Genomic DNA, 18,687 nt, shown 5'->3' with positions numbered 1-18,687 from the left:
GTTCCATTTTCACTAACAATCATGGCTTTTGGTGCAATGGCAAATAGGTCCAACAGGCTCTTCTTTAACTTGAGCTGATACAAACAAAGTAGAAATGAATCAATAATTATTATACATTGAAATCAAATATATGTACACACAAAATTAATTATTTTCTTATTGCCATCAAATAGTCACTCTACAAGTCCCTACAACAATTCAATCAATATAATCACTTATAAATAACATTAGAAATTTTGATACTAACTATTATAAACAACAACTAAAACCAAGAAAATTCTTTCATACCACAATCAATGGCTATGAACTAGCCATAGCTACAGCCACTTCATGATCGACAGACTATCGAAGATGAGGAGTCTCAGATGTCAAAAGTTGTTGTCATACAATACACGTTACATATAATATGAAACATGAAACAAATATAATAAAATGAACTAAATTAACATGAAACAAATGTACCTCTACAAGGCTCGTATCATGTCTAGGCTTAGAGTCTGTAGTGAATGTCGATGGTCCTATAGAGAACTGATGTATATGCAAAAAAATTTATTTGTCAATCCTTCATATGATTATTTAATAAATATATGTATTAATTTAAATGATTAAATCAATACATACCTTTAGACTCATCGACGAGACAAAAAATGGGGCCAGGGGATCGCTACTAGGGTTGTCAACACTCTAATCCCAAATTTTGAACAATGTCAATACATGCTAATTAATTAGTCATTCACTATACATATGAAATGTGATGAAATTAGCTTATTATAATTGTAATTTACCTGTGTGTCAATGCCAAATGTTTCATGTCTCATTTAGGAACTGATCAATGACTAGCCCATCATCCACACCATCTCCAACATGATTGCCAAATGTACATAAGGATTTGCATGATGTGCACATGTGACTATGACGTTCAGAAGGCTCCCCCTCAACTAATGGACTTGTGCAATGAATGAGGGTCTGTGTCAAAGCATTAATAGTCCCTAGAGTGCTAGCCTCTACATGTTCCTTCACAACTGAAGGAATAGTCACATGCTCACCCTATGACTTGACCATAGGTGCCCTAACTACATTAGGGTCATGACATGCCCTCAACATCTCAAATGATGAATCCCCACTTCTACCTTTTAAAACTCCAAATTATTATAAATGGGCTAGAAACCTGCAACCCATTCATTTTTTCCTCATTTTCCAACTTCCTCTCCTCATAGTGCATATGCGAATTGAACAAATTGAAGATTTTCACCACCCACCTTGTCAATATACCTCCTTGTCATCGAAGTTTGAGATCACAATCACGCCATATGTTGTCTAACCTTCTTTTTGCATTATTTTATATGTTTTTTGTATTGTTTTATAGGTTTTTTTCAATTTTTCTTTAAATTTTTTTATTTATTTAGATTGCAATTGATTTCTTATCAGAAAATGTGAATAATGAACCGAAAAATCCCCAAAAAGATCAAAACCAAAACTCTCAACAAGATCAAAACCAAAACCCTCCACAAGATCCAAATGAAAACCCTCCACAATAAGAACAAGAAATTTTGCAACCTGCACTGATTGGAAGACCTCCTCCTAGCACGTAAGAAAATAAATGAAATATAAAGAGGGAAAAATGAATTAGAAGCACTCATTGCTAGGTTGAAAGCTTGTGGACAAACCAAATGAGTGAGAGCAATTGGTATCCTCCCTCAAGTCCATTATGACCCATGTAGCTTCTGTTAGTGGTCAGTTGGATATTTGGCATGTTAAGAGGGATGAACAAAAAAGATATTATTGAAACAAATTATCATATCAAGATGTAAAAAAAAAGAAATAGCAAAAGGTAGCATTTGTGCATTGTTTAGAAAGCCTGGTGAACAAAATACTGTTAGAGAGACAACTAAATGGTTCCCCATCCATTGGTGCATACATGATGGTATTAGAAATAATTTTTGGGATAGATGGTGGATGGTCTTTGATGCCCCTCTTTGCAATAATCAGGAGGTTCCAATATATTTCTTAAAGAAATTTTAAAGTGAATTTTTTTTTAGGGAGTTCCCCAATTATTTTGATATATTAGAATCTCAGGGTAGAGGTGGTGGGTCATCATTTGAGAGGCCCAAGACATGTCATTACCCTAATGTAGTTAGGGCATCTGTTGTCAAGCCATAGGGTGAGCATGTGATTATTCCTTCAATTATGAAGGAACATGTAAAGACCAACACTTTAGGGACTATTAATGCTTTAATGTAGACCCTCATTCATTGCATGAGTCCATTAGTTGAGGAGGAGCCTTCTGTGCATCGTGGTCACATGTGCACATCATGTGGATCTTTATGCACATTTTACAATCATGCTGGAGATAGTATGGATGATGGGCTAGTCACTGATCAGTTCCTGAGTTAGATATTTGGCATTGACACACAGGTAAATTACAATTATAATAAACTAATTTTATCACATTTCATATGTATAGTGAATGACTAATTAATTAACATGCATTGACATTGTTCAAAAATTAGGGTAAGAGTGTTGGTAGCCTTGGTAGAGATCCCCCGACCCCATTTTTTGTCTCGTCGACGAGTTCAAAGGTATGTATCAATTTAATCATTTAAATTAATACATATATTTATTAAGTAACCATATGAAGGGTTGAAATTTTTTTTTTATGCATGTGCATCAATTCTTTATAGGACCATTGACATTCACTAAGGACTCTAAGCCTAGGTGTGATACAAGCTTCATAGAGATATATTTGTCTCATGTTAATTTAATTCATTTCATTATATTTGTTTCATGTTTCATGTTACATGTAACTTGTATTGTATGACATGCAACTCTTGATATCTGAGACTCCTCATCTTTGGCAGTCTGTAAATCGTGGAGTTGCTGTAGCGATGACTAGTTCAGAGCTATTGACTAAGGTATGAAGGGATTTTCTTTGTTTTAGTTGTTGTTTATAATAGTTAGTGTCAAAATTTCTAATGTTATTTATAAGTGATTATATTGATTGAATTTTTGTAGGGCCTTGTTACACCCGATTGTCTGTGAGCCTTTGAGGTGGACATACATAGTAACTATTTGATGGCCATAAGAACATAATTAATTTTGTGTGTTCATATATTTGATTTCAATGTATAATAATTATTGATTCATATCTACTTTGTTTGTATCAGCTCAAGTTAGAGAAGAGCCTAAACAAGAGGATGAGTGAGCATGTGAGGAAGATCCCATCATCCCCATCATCTCCCTCCACATGACGACTGAAGACCTCTAGGGATTTGATTCCTTCCCCTCATGGAAAGGAGAAGATACAGTTGATAGACACACATGTATAGGCATTAGTGGACATATATGTTGGATTTTATTTTAGTGGACATATTCGATATATATTTGATGTATATATGACATTTTATATTTGATGTATGACATATATTTGATGCATGACATTGTTAGACTTATGACATTATTGGTTAATATATGATATGTTTGTTTATGTATGACATTATTGGTTATCATAATATATTATGTGTTTATTAATGTATGAAATTATTGGTTATCATTTTATATTATATGTTTGTTCATGTATGATATTATTGGTTATCATAATTTATTATATGTATGTTCATGTATGACATTATTGGTTATCATAATATATTATATGTTTGTTCATGTATGACATTATTGGTTATCATAATATATTATATGTTCATTCATGTATGACATTATTGGTTATCATAATATATTATCAAGGTTGCATTGGTACTTGTACCCGCACCCCTAGTACTCATACCCACGTACCCAAGTACTGGGTACACATATCCCAAGCACTAGGTACTCAGTGGAGAGCATCACATCTAAGGACCTTGACTGAGATTTCTGATTTTTTTTTAAAAATTTTTTGTTTGTGTATCAGCTCATTGTTTATCAAGCTTAATTCAATACCTAATTAGTTTGAAACTTTGATAGAATATTGATTAACAATAAACTTTATCACTGTTCAAGCATAAGTTTATCATTTCCAATATGTCATCGTCATATGATTTATGATCTTGTTCATGTTTAAAGTTTTCCTTCTCTATTATTTGTTTATCAAGCTTAATTCAATACCTAATTAGTTTGAAATTTTGATACAATATTGATCAATAATAAACTTTATCAGTGTTAAAGCCAAAAATTTATCATTTGCAATATATCATTGTCATATGATTTATGATCTTCTTGTTCATGTTTAAAGTCTGCCTTCTATGTTATGCATCTAAACATTTATCATAAATTATTATTACAAACATATAACAAATATGAAACTGAAAATAATACATTACATTTGCAAACTTTATCATTGTTCTTGATTTGAAAAATCATTGTCATGACTCATAAATTCAGGTTTTCTATAAATATAAAAGTATAATTAAAAATAAAGTTTGACATGCCCAAGTACCCTTGTACCCTATTATAAAAAATAGATGTACTTGTACCCATATTGGTACCCTAAGTACCCTAAGTACCCCCATCCTCATGCAACCTTGTATATTATATGTTTGTTCATGTATGAAATTATTGGTTATCATAATATATCTCTTGTTTTTATTGTTTATATTTTAAGTACATTTCATGTATTTCATTTTAATGTAAGTTGCATCCAAAATGATGTAGAGTGCTCACACCAAAAGCTAGTGGATTCCCAACAAGAACACTTTTAAGGCAAACTACCTTTCCCACCTTTGTAAGTGTCTTCAAAGACTCTTTCCAACTTGGTTATAATATTGAAAAAACTTCTACCCAACATCACAAAACTACTTGATCACTTTCCCTATTCAAGACTCGGAAAGAAATAAGGGAAAAATGAGCAAAGTTGAGAAATGGATCATAATCAACTTCTTGCTTCAAACTAACATCTTAGCCACTTAAAGGAACACCTAATAACTATCTCACAAACTTCATTCCATCATCTATTCCATCCTTCCAAGATATTCTTCAACATCCTATGAGTGAAAACAATCTTCCAACATCCTATGACTATATTTTCGTTGCAACAACATGTAATTTGTTGAGTTTCAGACAACTCTTCACAAAGGGAAGTGGTTATGTTTCAAACCCATGAAATGACTATTAAGACAACCAAGAAGATCATTAACATCTTCCACTAACTCCATTTAGTGATAAAATGCAACTATATAAGGTGTAATGACTCTCAAGAAACTCATTGAGTCAACTTATTAACAAAAACAACAAAAAAATGAAAATTGTTAGGACTAAGGCAATTTAGGTTTATAGCTGAACTCAAGTTTCTTGACCTTACAAACAAGGATTACCTTATTACCATAAAAAATAAAATATTCAAAATTATGTGTACGATCACCCCTTAACCTTCTATGATGAGTCTCCATCATTGGATGAGATGACATATCCAATTGCCACAATCAAAGATCATTGCCCTATGGCATTTAGTGACTCTTAGGGACAATTCAGTTCAACATGCCCGAGAATGTTCGAGCACTCAATGAGATAGAAGGAGCTTGGGGCTAGTGTTTGTATCACCTATTTTAGTAGAGTAAAATAAACACTAATCTATAAAAAAAATTCTCAATACTAAAAATAAGTAAACACTTAAGATAGGACCAAAGAAGACAAAATTGAGGAAAGTACACCAAAGACGGTAAACTCCTCAAGTGTTTCTCATGTTGATGAAGCTATTTTCCTCATGGATAGCAAATGTATGCTCATGATGTGCTTAAGCTCCAAGTGGATGAGTGATAATCAAATATGGGTGTGGATGAATGATTCAACAATGAAGGTATGGAAGGGTTTCAACATTATAATGGTATTTTGGTAGTTTTTAGGCTCTCAAAATAGCATTATAAGTTTGCTTGAAAAGTTGATGATTTTAGTGAAGGAAGAGGCTTCTATTTATAGGCTAAGGGGTACAGGGATGGACGGTCAGGATGCAAGGATGAAAAGATGGTGAGGGAGGGTCAAGATGCACTCAAAGGGGATCACATGGATTGTGCTTGTTTGGAGCCAATAGGGAAGTGACACATGTCACAAGATGATTGGATGTGAGAGGATAGGATAAGGCTTGGTCAAAGGAGTAATGAGGGAGGTTGAGCCATAAAGAGGGATGGTTGAGCCATAAATAGAGATGGTTGGGTCATAAATAGAGATGGTGAGGAGGAGGATGAGATTGTTGACTTTGGCTTGGGTTGGCAAGTCTTAACCCTTGCTTAAGTTGTGCACATGATTAGAAGAGGGATTAAGATTAGCTTAGGAGTTGGTTAACCTTGTTTAGGGAATGTGACAAGGTTAGGGGGGGGATTAGAATCAAAGATAAGGATTGACATCTTCTAGAAGAGTCTAGGCTTTGGATGAGGATGAAGACTTTCTTAAAAGAGTCTGGAACTTCCTAGGATAAGGATAAATAAGGTTTTTAACAAATAAATAAAGTTTTATTTATTTCAAGGGTTTGAGTTGAGGATATATTTGTTAAAATATTTTTAATAAACATGAGGATTAATATTTAATCTTAATTAAATATTTTGAGTTGGGATTAGGGTTAGGAAATGATGGGATTAGCCTTTAATCGAAATTAAAGAAGGATTAGAAGATTATAGAAGAGGTTAGTGGTCTTAAGGAAATTGGCCAAGTTTTGGGGAAAAAATAAATAAATTATTTATTTTTGAATTTTTGGTCAATTTATTAATTAAATAATTAATAAATAAAGAAATAATGTCTAAATAAGATTTAAACATTTTTGGGAGGGATTTCTTAATTAAATATTTTTAATTATGATAAAGGGATTTGATGGCGTAAAAATAAATAAATAAATAAAATAATTAAATTAATTAATTAACAATGATGTCATCAAGGATTTTTTTTAGAAAATAAAAATACTTTATTTTCTAAATGATTTTTAGGTGTCTACAGTGTTTACCTAGCCACCTAGAGCTAACAGAATAGATAGTTTGATCCCACAATGAAAGGTGAGATAGATTTGGCAGTTGGCAACTTTGTATTAGCCAACACTACAAGTTTCAGCATCACCTGAGATGGCATCACAAAATCAAAATGGAGTAAGATCACCAAAGATAGAGAGAGGTTATTGTAGGTCTCTACAACATAGTCCTATAGCACCTAGAATTGTATCCATAGCTCACACAAGTTTTGAGATATGCCCGGTCAAAGACTGCTACCCTATGGCATTTAGTGACTCTTAGAGACAATTCAGTTTGGCATGCTTGAGACTATTTGAGTGCTCAACAAGATGGGAGGAGCTTGTGACTAGTTTTTATCTAACCACTCAGAGCTAACAGAATAGACAATTTGATCCCAAGATGAACGGTTAGGGAGATTTGGCAGTTGGCAACTTTGTACTGGCCAACACTACAAGTTTTAGCATCACCCAAGATGGCATCACAAAATTAAAAAGGATTAAGATCTCCAAAAAGTGAGAGAGGTTATTGTAGGCCTCTGCAACATGGTCTTATAGCACCTAGAATCACATCCATACCTCACACAAGCTTTGAGATATGCCCTGTCAAAGATTGCTTCCCTATGGCATTTAGTGACTCTTAGGGACATTTTAGTTCGGCATGCCCGAGAATGCTTGAGCACTCAATGGGATGTGAAAAGCTTAGGGCTAGGGTTTACCTGGCCACTCAGAGCTAATAGCTTAGGGCTAGGGTTTATTTGGTAGTTGGCAACTTTGTACTGGCCAACACTACAAGTTTCAACATCACCTGAGATAGCATCACAAAATCAAAGTGGGGTAAGATCTTTAAAAAGTGAGAGAGGTTATTTTAGGCCTTCACAACATGGTCCTATACCACCTAGAATCACATCCATACCTTGCAAAAGCTTTGAAATATGCTCCATCACAGATCACTACCCTATGTCATTTAGTGACCCTTAGGGACTTTTTAGTTCGGTGTGCTCAAGAACATTTGAGTGCCTAATGGGATGGGACAAGCTTGGGGCTAGGGTTTACTAGGCCAACTATAGCTAACATAATAGACAGTTCGATCCCACAATGAATATTGAGGGAGATTTAGTAGTTCACAACTTTGTACTAGCCAACACTACAAGTTTCAACATCACACGAGATGGCATCACAAAATCAAAATAGAGTAAGATCTCTAAAAGGTGAGAGAGTTTATTTTAGGTATCTAAAACATGGTCCTATAGCACTAGAAATGGCATCCATACCTCACATGAGCTCTGAGATATGCCTCGTCAAAGATCCCTACCCTATGGCATTTAGTGACCCTTAGGGACGTTTCGATTAGGCGTGCCTGAGAATGTTTGAGCACTCAACGGGATAGGAAAAGATTGGGGCTAGGGTTTACCCAACCACTTGGAGCTAATGAAATAGACAGTTCAATCCCACAAAAAATGGTGAGGGATATTTGGCAGTTGGCAACTTTGTACTAGCCAAGACTACGAGTTTCAACATCACCCGAGATGGCATCACAAAATCAAAATGGAGTAAGATCTCCAAAAAGAGAGAGAGGTTATTGTAGGTCTCTACAACATGGTCCTATAGCACCTAGAATCACATCCACACCTCACACAAGCTCTAAGGTATGCCTCATCAAAGATCACTGCCCTATGGCATTTAGTGACCCTTAGGGACATTTCAGTTTGGCATGCCTGAGAATTTTTGAGCACTCAATGGGATGGGATGAGCTTAGGGATAGGGTTTAATCAGCCACCTAGAGCTAATGGAATAGACAATTTTATCCCATGATGAATGGTGAGGGAGATTTGGCAGTTGACAACTTTGTATTGGCCAATACTACGAGTTTTAGCATCACTTGAGACCGCGTTGGAAAATCAAAATAGAGTAAGATCTCCAAAAAGAGAGAGAGGTTATTGTAGGTCTCTACAACATGGTCCTATAGCACCTAGAATCACATCCATACCTCACACCAGCTCCAAGATATGCCTTGTCAAAGATCACTACCCTATGGCATTTAGTGACCCTTAGGGATGTTTCAGTTTGGCATGCCCGAGAATGTTTGATCACTCAATGAGATGGGATGAGCTTGGAGCTAACAGAATAGATAGTTCAATCCCACAATGAATGGTGAGAGAGATTTGGTAGTTGGCAACTTTGTACTGGCCAACACTACAAGTTTTAGCATCACCCGAGATGGCATCACAAAATCAAAATGGAGTAAGATCTCCAAAAAGAGAGAGAGGTTATTGTAGGTCTTTGCAACATGGTCCCATAGCACCTAGAATTGCATCTCTATCTTGCACAAGCTCTGAGATATGTCCCATCAAAGATCACTGCCCTATGGCATTTAGTGACCCTTAGGGATGTTTTAGTTTGGCATGCTTGAGAATGTTTGACTGCTCAATAGGATAGGACAAACGTGGGGCTAGGGTTTACCCAACCACTTAGAGCTAACATAATAGATAGTTCGATCCCATAATGAACGATGAGAGAGATATAAGCAAGATATGTATGCCTAGGCCACTTTGTACAAGATATGAGCAAAAGTTGCTAATTAGGCCAAATTGGGTCTTTTTGAGTTTTTGGTCAAGATAACCTAGGATTAGGTGTTTTTAGTTATTTTTAAATGGGTTGGAACCTTTTCCAAGTCCTAGAAGTGAAATCTAGTGAACTTTGCATCAGTTGCACTTTTAGTGCAAATTTGCAAAAGTTGTAAAAGTTGCTTAAAAATGCAAATTTGACCGAAAACCTTATAACCTTCAAAAAAATGTTTCCCATACTCATATACCTAAGCATGGATAGTTAGAACTTCCCAAACTTCCATCAAAAGTTGCTCAAGTAGCTTTTTAAGCAACTTTGCAACTTTGCATTTACAGGACTTGGGAAGCCATGATACTCAAGCTAGGCATGATCCCTCAAAGTTCTCATCGAAATATATTAATGATCTTAATAGAACAAAGAAAAGATCATTTCCACCTTTAAATGGATACTTTAGCTTAAAGGGAGATTGTCAATTCCCAAACATGTCCCATTCAAGTAGATTATTGGTTTACAACACAACCAATAGGAAACGGGGTTGTGGAAATGAACTCAATTCTTAGGAAGGTTTAGAAACACTAAAATAACTTATTTCCAAATGCTCAGCCCTTCACCAATTCCCAAACTCCTGCCATTCACAAATCAACATGCTACAAGAGGTCAGTTCCTTCATGGTACTTGACCTAGGGCTTGATTGGAAAAATCACAAAACACATCCTCCAGTCTTGAAACCCTAGAATCTTAAAAATGACCCTACTAACTACCATTTTCCAATTGGGCATGAAATTTCAACTAAGGAAATTGCAGTTAGAGGCCCATTTTTGCTGTGTGCACCAAAATGTTGTCCTAAAAACTGAGTTTCACTAAAAATGCAATAACTTGAGTTAGAAAACATGTAGAATGATTGTTAGAATTTATAATCTTTCCTTGGTTGTATTTATTAAATGGGATAAACTGAGGTATCCCTTAAGCTGTTTGTCCTCTAGTCCACATGTGAGGACAAGTCTATTTTTTAATTCTTTTATTAAGGAAAATAGTTATTCCTCCTTAAGAGGATTATGACACTTGTTATGCACACACTTATGAATGTGGCAATCATTCACATGGGAGTTACAAATGACTCCTCCTCTCATCTCTTTATAAGAGATGCTTCTCTCTCATTCTTAAGACACAATCACTATCTAGTTCTTGTAATGAGCCAATGGCTCCATTTTCTCTCTTCTCTCTCCTTCTTTCATTATTTAGGCATTTTCCTCATTCATATTATTCACAAGGGGTTTTCTTTGCTTTCCCCTTTCAAATCTTTGTCTCCTCTTGTTGATTCATTGGTGGTTGTTCATTCTTTCACTCTCTCTTGGATCTTGAGTTTATGGTAACTATTTTCACAAACTCGCTTGGATTAATTGTTAATTCTTTTATTTTAGTTCATTTTGATGTTATTATTTCTAACAATGATGAGACCAAAACCAAAAGAAATATGATTCAAAGATCTATCTCAAAAATCCATGACATCTGGTTTGAACGTCTGCAAAATATTAGACATCTAGCTAAAACCACTACTAAAAGTCCCACCAAATGTTAGAGAAGAAAAATAACACTACTAGTGTACTCCTCACCAATTTTGGCCCACACCCAACTAGCGGACTTGCAAGAGAAGATCTCTAACTATCATGATTTAAAAACAAGCAACCAAGAAAAAAAATTGTTGGAGATAAACCCAGTTGAACATATCCTTGAATAATGTTTTACCACTAACACTTGCATACAATTGGCTTGCAAAAAAAGATAGTTTTCTTTGAGAGATTTCTGATAATATATGATATGCCTATATTTGATGAAGATTTAGGCCATGAACTTCTCTTTGAAAGACAACCATATGAAGAACAATTGCAAATCAATCCACCATGAAAATTTTGTTTTATTATAAGGTAAAAAATGTAAAATAAAATCATCTTTGATTTTAAAATATGTGGGGCCCATGCTAATTTTATAGATCCCTTTAATATTCCAAAGTGTGCATCCATCTTAGGAGGGAATACCTTTTAATATCTTAAGGCTTTAATCTTCACTCCAATTTTTTAGAGACTTCCCTCCAAATGTTTGCAATTGGTCAAACTTTTTTAATCATGCAAGTGACATGTGTCAGCACCAAATTGGTTTCTCTTGTCTTAGTCACTACTTAGTCATCTACCTGTCGACACCTCTAGATGACTTGACATGTCACTTCCATGTGGAATCATTTGATTCACTCTTGGATTCCAGTCAACAATGCCTCTTCCTTTGTCCATTTAGGCATCCTTTCCATGTCTTGTGATCTCACTTCTTTAAGATTGCATCATTCTCCCCTCACAAGATCATGAGATCTCACCACATGTCACTTTATGATATCATCATTTATACCTCTAGATGCCACATTTCATCACCTCATTCATTGGTGTTACCACGTGGATTACCACATAAGCTCCACATCACCAAGCCTCTTGCTAGGCACCCCAAGCCCACCAGTCAACATGGAAGCTCTACACTTTTTTCTTCTTTGACACCAATCTTTGCAAATAAGAAATATTCTAACATGTGTCACCCCCGTCTCCATCATTATTGTGGGTCTCGTCACTACATGGTTCATTTTTGGTTCTTCTCAACTCTAATAGCCTAGTCCTGTAAAGAAGTGACACAGTTCCATCTGGAAAACTACCGACACTCACATCTTGGAATATGTGCCACATGGTATCTTCTTATTTATTATTAGGTCTACATCATCATTCTAGTCACCAACCAAAATATTATTTACAATATGCCCACCAACTAGATTGTACTGCACTCCTATGTGTTTGTGTGATATGCGCTTGTTGCTTTCACATTTTATTAAGTAAGTGAGAGCATTTAAAAAATATGTTTGAGAGAACTTACATGACTAATGTGGGATTAAGTTTATCAATACACTTTGTGCACACCCTCAACTTGTGAGCCTCCTGCATAGTTCAATTTCAATTGGGTGTGATGGTGTCTCTAAGAAACATAGGCATGTTATTTCAAACACAACTAGGTACAAGATTAGTCCATAGTCATTTTGATCCATCAGCTCATGGTAACTTAGAAAAATATTATGAGAAATATTTATTAATGTAGGGTTTTATACTTTGGTTCAGACATGATGAAAGAATGCCCTACTAAATGGGTCAATTTCATCAATGTGGATTATTTTCGTGAGGATAACATCATCAACCTTCAACTATTCCAAGTGTATATAGAAATTTCCTTGCACATGATCAGTGCCCTACATGATGTGTCTAATTGATAACAAATTCTCTACATTCCACCCAAAATGAATATCTAAGGAAAGATATGAGTATCACATGTCAGCTTGATTGGGCCCTCAACAACATTTTGGAGTGATGGGTTTCCTTAAGATAGTGGAAACAATCTACTTGTTTTCTTGTATTTTTAGTGAGTAGATCTTTCTAACTTCTCCCATGTCATTTCCAACATCAACACTCAAAAAAAAATCATCATCTTTGTATAGTTGCATGCATGCCACTATGTAGTACACTTCACAAGAAAGAAGTGCTCTATTTGGTCAAGTGAAAACCCTTTATGTATTCATACACATTCTTTATTGCATAAAATAAGTCTTTTTTATTGTTTACTTGGTCATTTTAAATATAATATTTTCTCCATATGTTAGTGGCATTTCCTAATGACATTTCTAAAGAGTTTTGCATTCTCGATTTGTTAAAGACATTGAAAGATTTGTAATATTGGTAATCTGATTGAAAAGATCAAGAGATTGTTGATAAAGAATGCTTTCAATCATTGTTTTGTTACTGATATCAAACCTACTATTTGCTAGAATGACAATTACTTATAAGATCCAAGTACTATCACTTAGTTGATTGATGAAGAGGATTTAATTAGCAAGATGTAACAAAAGAACCTAAGGGAAAGGTCGAGTTATGGTTTCATAATGAAGTACAAGGATCAGTTGAGACAATGATAAAATGATGTATTGATAGTGTACTTGAAGATAAAAATGTTGGCTACACTTAGAAAATTTAGAAGGATAATTTGTAACAAAGCTATCTACAAAGCTTGACTAAGTTTGTTAGTGGGTGTCGAGCAAGCTAGTTCATGCCAAGAAGATTTTCAATTGGTGTCGAGCAAATGCAAAATCTAGTATGTGCCGAGTGATACAGAAGGAGTTGAGCAAGTAATAGGTGCTAAGCATCAAAAAACCTAGTGGATGCTTAGTGAATCCATAGTAGGTGCCAAGCATTAGTAAAATGCAATTGGTGCCGAGTAACATAGTATGTGTTGAGCACCAAAATTTCAATAGTTTTGAGCTACTGCATTATTTGAAGAGTCAAAGATTTGCTAGATCTGAGCCAACAAGTTTGTTACCTTGAATTTTGTGAACCAGATGGAGGATAAGGATGATGAGTTGGTTGTACAAAATTTTAGATAAACTAGTTTTGGGTGAATTCAAAGGATTCTTCATGATGTTTCTAGAAGGAACAAGATATGGGTTAGATTCATTGAATCCTATCTAATCCATTTGAACTAAAATTAAAAGTGGGAAGATTTGAGAGGGAAAAGGATTCAAAACTTCTATTTAAGGAGTTATAGGCCAAGAAGTTAGAGTTTTTGGGCTTTGAAGTGGTTGAAGGGTGTCAAGGAGAAGGCATTGAGGAAGAATGAATAAAGTATAGAGACTCTGCTTTGATAAGTGGCCATATAGGAGATTGCACTGGTACATTGAGCATGAAGACTCAAGGAGACAAAGCTTGAAAGAAGGACAAGCTATCAGAGCTACAAAGACTAAAAGCCAGACAATGTTGTGAGTTGAATAGAGATCTAAAATTTGCAAGTTAAGTTGTGAGTTGTATCATGTCAAAAGCCCTTGTTGTTACTCTCTAATAGTTGTATTAGTTAGGGTAAAATCCTATGGACTTAGGTTAGTTTAACAACCATTTGTAAATCCCTTAATAGGGTGGCATTCCATGTGAATGTTCTAAAGACCTCTAATCAAGCCCGCTTCTAACAAGGTGGTTAAATCTTTTAACTAGGTCACATTTAACAGTGTGTTGTAGCATTTAACAAGACAGGCCTTTCACAGGGTATCACTTTAGAAGAGTGAGAATTGAGTAGCATGTTACTGGTGGTTTTTTTCAAATTAGGTTTCCACATAAATCACTGTGTTATATGTTGATTCTTCATGTGTTATTCTTGCATGTTGATTTTTAGTAACTTGTTAAGTAGGAAAGTTTAAGATTGGATGCATGAACAACTTAATGGGCTCACTTTACTTGGTGAAAAAGGTTTGTTAGGACATTTGGACCTTGAATAACTAACTCACCTCCCCTCTCAATTATTCTAAAGAATTTCTATCATGTAATTGATATGGCTTCCATAAATCTGTATATCAAATTTGTGAAAGGTTAGGTGACATTTGGAAAATTATGCCAGGCTTCCTTGATTTTTATATTGGAGAATAATTTGAACTATCCATTGATTTGATAATAATTTTTTTGTGTATTGATTATGCCTGGTGCCCACAACACTAGTCCCTATAATTGTAACTTAATGGCTCCTTTCCATGTTCAATTTAATTACCTCTTACAACATTGATTTACATTCCGAAACTACATTGAAAATTCAATTATTCTCTACTACCAAGTCAAGTCTCTCATTTATTATTTATTGTTCCTATTATCCCATACACCCATTTTCTCTTTAATGATATTGCACATTAAAATATTATAATAATTATAATCACTATAAATTTTTAAGATACCTTTTGTCCCACATGTTATCTTAGCAGTCTGATAAATTCATTTGGGCCCCATAGTGGGTCTAGCAAAAAAAACATTTTTAGACAACTAAGCTCTTAGGAGGTTCTAAAGAATCTCCTTGAAATATTCAAAATCAAAATTGATCATTCGCAACTCTATTTTTACCTTTTGTGTAAACTGTCAACTTTGTGCTGAGAAGCCTCAAAACAAGCCTTTAAAATAGACAAGATCATCCAACCTAGGGTTGACATTTGGCATATTTATTCTCTGGGTCACATACTCTCTCCTTGATCAAGAGATATTAAATTTTGAATTTTCCTCTTCTAAATACATCTTGCAAATAAACATGTCAAAAAAATTGTGTTTGGATTTGACTATGAAAATTAGTCAAACGATAACTACATTTAAAATTCAATTAGCCTATACTACCAATTCAAGTCTCTCATTTATTATTAATTGTTCCTATTATCCCATACACCCATTTGTCTTTAATGATATTGCACATTAAAATATTATAATGATTATAATCACTATAAATTTTTAAGGCACCTTTTATCCCACAAGTTATCTTAGTAGTCAGATGAATTCATTTGGGCCCTAGAGTGGGTCTGGAGAAAAAGACATTTTTAGACAACTGACCTCTTAGGAGGTTCTAAATAATCTCCTTGAAACAAAATCAAAATTGATCAATGATTGATCATTCACAACTCTATTTTTACCTTTTGTGCAAATTGTTAACTTTGTGTTGGGAAGCCTCAAAACAAGCCTTTAAAATAGACAAGATCATTCAACCTAAGGTTGAGATTTGGAACATTTATACTCTAGATCACATACTCTCTCCTAGATCAAGAGATATCAACCTTTGAATTTGCCTCTTTTAAATACATCTTGCAAAAAAATAAGTCAAAACAAATTTGTGTTTTAATGTGACATTGAAAATTAGTCAACGATGACTTTGAAACTTAAGACCTAAGGTGCAACATGAATTTAAAATGGAGAATACATGGGTGCATTTTTAGGTCATGAAAAATAATTGGGCATGATTAGTGAATGTGCAAAGTTGGCTACTTGGAATTGCATAAATTTTTACATATGGAGTGGACTGAAGAAAGTGCTCAAATAGATTGGAGAAAACTTGAAAATTGGCAAACATGGAGTAGTTTCTAATTATTTTGGCTTCATCTAGCATGGTTTCAAATTTATTACATCTCGAACAAGACTCCTAATCAATTTGCACACTTTATTACTAGTAAAGATTAGAAATTGTATTTGGAATAACATTTGAAAACTAGTCAAATAGATTTGTCATAATCTCAAATTAGGAAAATACGAAGTATTTTACCTCTAGAATGAAATGGTGAAGGAATTTTCAAATTTAGGTCCATTAGGCCAAAGATATAATCAGTCAAATGCGGCTTTTGATAAATTGTCATAAAGGACAACTAGGTAGTTTTGAGTTTTTTTCAAACAAAATCAACATGGAAAAATTATCCAATGGATTGATATGGACTTCAAATTGAAAACATAAGATATCATTTGCGACTAGAGTGTTAGGGTTTGACAGATCTAGAACAATATAAGAATAAATAGTTATCTACAAAAATAAAAGAAGGAAACAAAATGAACATAGATAACATGTGGTTCACCAAAAAACCTAGGCTACGTCCACCTACACATCCTTTAGACTTTCTATTATCTAGAAAAAATGTACACCAACATTACAATGCATTATGCATTCAACCACTTATAACAACATTTTAGGACAACCTTTAAAGTGGGCCATTTTAGGGTTTTTTACAATTTTGGATTTTTGTTCCCGAAAAAACACTAAAGTTTTTTCGGTACCACAAAATCAACACCTGCTACATGATTAGTCACCATAATATCAACATAGAGCATAGTGGTATGACCATTTATTTAAAACACTCAATGGATCATAAAATATTCATTGTAAAACAATGATTCTCAGAGTAATGTCTACAAAATCATGACAGACATAAAACATCCAACTTTGAGAAACTTAGTACACTATCAAAACATATCAAAATGACTTGAAATATGAAACATAGATTCTCTGATATGCATAATAAACAATCACAAAGTGGTGAATCATGAAACATAATCAGGCATACGATATTCAAATCTAAACAAGTCTTCTGAACACTATTTTCAAATAGGTACTCAAAATTCTCTTACAATTTTGAGTCCCAATAATGGCTCTCTTTGGGGATGCATGCCCCTTGTGTGCATGGAAAGAATTAAACTTCGAGGAATTATTTCAATTACAAAAAGGTTCAATAATATTTCTTAAAAATATAGGTCTATTATTTCTAACACAACTAGGCACAAGATTAGTCCATATTAGTTTTCATTAGGCTGCTAATGGTGCCTTGGAAATAATTTGGGAAAAGAATTGATTGATAGAGGCTCCAAGACTTTGGTTCAGTCATAAAGAATGAATGTCCCACTAAATGAATCTTCTTCCATCAATGTGTATTCCTTGTGTGAGAATAGCATCATCAACCTTTAACTATTCTAATGACATATGGTAATTTCCTTATGCATGATCAATGTGTTGCATGATGTGTCCTGTTGATAATAAATTTTCTAACATTAATTCTATCCAAAATTAAGATATAAAGTAATATATGGATATTACATGGTGGGTTGACTAGGCTCTACATATATCCTACTTTTCTCTTCTACCCTCATGCTACAAGAACCATTCCATTTAGGCATGTCTTCTAAAAGAGAATTGGGAATATAATTCAATAGTAGAAGATGTATCTTTGGTTACTATGGCTCGACATGAGAAATGCACAACTAATTCCTTTATTTAGGCTCCAAGATACTAATAAAGAGCTTCAAACACCTATCTCATGAAAGGGTTTTCAGACAAATTTTGGAGTGACAAGTTGTCTAAAGATAGTTAAATAATCCACTTAGTTTCTTGTGTTTTTAGCGAGTATATCTTGCTCCCTTATCCCATGCCATCTCCAACATCAATTCTCAAAACATAATCAACCTCTTTGTATATTCACATGCATGCCACTATGTAGTAGGCTTTTGCTGAAGGGTCACTCCATCCTTACTAACTCCTAATAAAAAAATAGAACAATATGGAGAGAGATGAAAAAATTCTTTGCAAAACATTCTTTTATTATACTTGAAAATCCTTACATTTTTCTCCAAATGGGAGAACTCTAAATTATTAAAATATGAGAGAGCTTCCAAACCAATAGCTACCAATATCTTGCACACCAAGGGATCATGCACAAGGAAGAACTCACAACTAAAGAGATTAAATCCAAAGAACTTCACCAAGAAGAAATTCCCAACTAAGATCCTATACAATATGATCTTTCACCTCCAAGCTTCTATCACAAGATCTTCTACTAACTAAGATCTTACCACTTA

This window comes from Cupressus sempervirens, chromosome 11, assembly GCF_028749045.1.
Source record: "Cupressus sempervirens isolate cs-2001-9-10 chromosome 11, ASM2874904v1, whole genome shotgun sequence".
In the NCBI taxonomy this organism is placed as follows: domain Eukaryota; kingdom Viridiplantae; phylum Streptophyta; class Pinopsida; order Cupressales; family Cupressaceae; genus Cupressus; species Cupressus sempervirens.
This window is presented reverse-complemented; position numbering follows the sequence as displayed.